This window comes from Erinaceus europaeus, chromosome 1 (genome assembly GCF_950295315.1).
Source record: "Erinaceus europaeus chromosome 1, mEriEur2.1, whole genome shotgun sequence".
Classification (NCBI taxonomy): Eukaryota; Metazoa; Chordata; class Mammalia; order Eulipotyphla; family Erinaceidae; genus Erinaceus; species Erinaceus europaeus.
The window spans coordinates 91,636,071-91,638,546 of NC_080162.1; the positions used below are offsets into that span (position 1 = coordinate 91,636,071).

At 40.9% G+C, this 2,476-nt stretch overlaps 1 non-coding gene across 1 annotated transcript; it reads right to left on the bottom strand.

Moving 5' to 3' along the window:
* Positions 1 to 1,574: 1,574 nt before the first annotated feature.
* Positions 1,575 to 1,645, bottom strand: LOC132542880 (small nucleolar RNA SNORD20). Its single transcript, XR_009553851.1, has one exon. It is a non-coding gene; the product is annotated as a small nucleolar RNA SNORD20 (small nucleolar RNA).
* Between the last annotated feature and the right edge of the window lie 831 nt (positions 1,646 to 2,476).

Consider the following 2,476-nt stretch of genomic DNA (forward strand, 5'->3'; position numbering starts at 1 on the left):
AACCCCACAGGAAACAGTGAACTCAGAGCATCCACTCCCATCCTCCTGCCTACCCTGCAGCCCCTCTTCAGCTTCTGTCCTGTGCAGATACAGGGTCACCTCCACTGCCCACCTCCCCTCCCTGGCATCCTCCCTGGCTGTGCCTCCAGCCCCTCTACTCAACAGCTGGAAAGTGAACATCACAATCTACAAGGTGGAGTGGTTGAGTAGCCAGTGAGCGAACATAAACTACAGATGTCCTGATTAGAGAAATAAAACTGGTGGTCTGGGAGGTGCTGCAGTGTTAGATAAAGCATTGGATGATTCTCAAGCGTGAGGTCTTGAATTCGATCCTCAGCAGAACGTATCTGGTTTTTTCTCTCTCTTCCTTTCTTCTTCATGAATAAATAAATAAAATCTTTTCAAATGATTTAAAAAAGAAATTTGTCTTTATTCTTTTTAAAATTATATTTATTTATTGGAGAGTGACAGCCAGAAATTGAGAAGGAAAGGGGAGATTGGGAGAGAGCCAGAGAGACACTTTAAGATCTGATTCTCACTTGTGTAGGTTACCCACTGCAGGTGGGGACTGGGGACTGGAACCTGGTTACTTGTGCACTGTAACATGTGTGCTCATCCAAGTGAGCCACCACCCAGCCCCAAAACTGTTTTTTTTCTAAAAATTCATGATTCATTTTAGAAAATCAAGCAATAAACACAATAATGCCCAACAAGAAAATATATAAATATTTGGCAAATATTCAGGATACAGGATAAGTATACAGAATTAGAATGTTTCTGTGTAACAATGTTAAAAATAAAAGTGGTCCGGGAGGTGGCACAGTGCATAAAGCATTGGATTCTCAACCATGAGGTCCTGAGTTCAATTCCTGGCAGCACATGTGCCAGACTGGTGTTTGGTTTCTCTCTCTGCCTATCTTCCTCATGAATAAATAAAACAAATGCTTAAAAAATTAAATAAAACAATTATTTTATGATAGCAAAAATTATGAAATACTTAGGATAAAAGTAAGAAAACAGTAGTCGGCGATAGGGGAGTGGGTTAATCACACGTGGTGCAAAGCACAAGGACCTGAGTTAAGGTTCCGGGTTTGAGCCCCTCGCTCTCCACCTACAGGGGAATCCCTTCACATACAGTGAAGCAGGTCTGCAGGTCTTTCTCTTCCCCTCTCTGTCTTCCCTCCTCTCTCCATTTCTCTCTGTCCTATCTAACGATGATATCCATAACAACAACAATAATAACTAGAACAACTATAAAAAGACAACAAGGGCAACAAAAGGGAAAATAATTAAATAAAAAAATTTAAAATAAGACAAAATGTAAGGGCCATAGACATAAATGTGTGTGGAAAGTATCCTGTCATATTTTAGCCCAGGTTTTAGCTGAGTCACCACAAGGTGGACAGAAGCTTCAGAAGGGTTGCCATGGGGCTTTGTTGTCTCTATCTTTGCTCACTCTCAATCTAGAGAAAAGAAAATAGTCTCTGGGAGATGTGGAGTCATGCTGGTACTGAGCCATCTTGACAACCCTGTGGCAAAAAAAAAGTGATTACATATTTTATTTTATTTTGGAACTGGATCAGAGCTTGACTAGAGGGATTTTCTTGATGTTTCATCAGTTTCACTCAGATAATGATTATATATATTTTATACTGATAATTAAGAAGGTTGACTGGGTCAGAAAAGAATAAACTATGTAAGTACAGTTATTTGTTTACCACAATGACCTAACCTGGGGCCCATATCTATTCATATTTATTTATTTATTGCCTCCAGAGTTATTGCTGGGGCTCAATGCCTGCACCACGAATCCACTGCTCCTGGGAGCCATTTCCACCTCCCCCTTTTGTTGCCCTTGTTATTGTAGCTTTGTTGTGGTTATTATTGTTGTTGTTGATGTCATTGTTGTTGGATAGGACAGAGAGAAATGGAGAGAGGAGGGGAAGACAGAGAGGGGGAGAGAAAGATAGACACCTAAAGACCTGCTTCACCATATGTGAAGGGATTCCCCAGTAGGTGGGGAGCCGGGGGGGGGGGGGGTCAAACCCAGATCTTTACTAGGGTCCTTGCAGTTTGTGCCACGTGCCCGACTCTAGTCTTCTTATTTTATCCTAAGTATTTCATAATTTTTGCTATCATCAAAGAATTATTTTATTTCACTTGTTAAGAATTTTTTAAAATCTATTCATGAGAAAGATAGGCAGAGAAAGAAAGAACCAGTCACCAGTCTGGCACATGGGCTGCCGGGAATTGAACTCAGGACCTCATGGTTGAGAATCTAATGCCTTATGCACTGTGCCACCCCCAGGACCACTTTTATTTCATTTTTTAAAATTTTTTTCAGTTTTTACCTGCTTTTTGCACTTGTTGTTGTAGCCTTGTTGTGGTTATTATTATTGTTGTTACACAGTCCCTAGTCACAGCTGTGAACATTCTAGGCTGCACTCATTTCAGGACCAGTCTTCCTCAAGTGGCA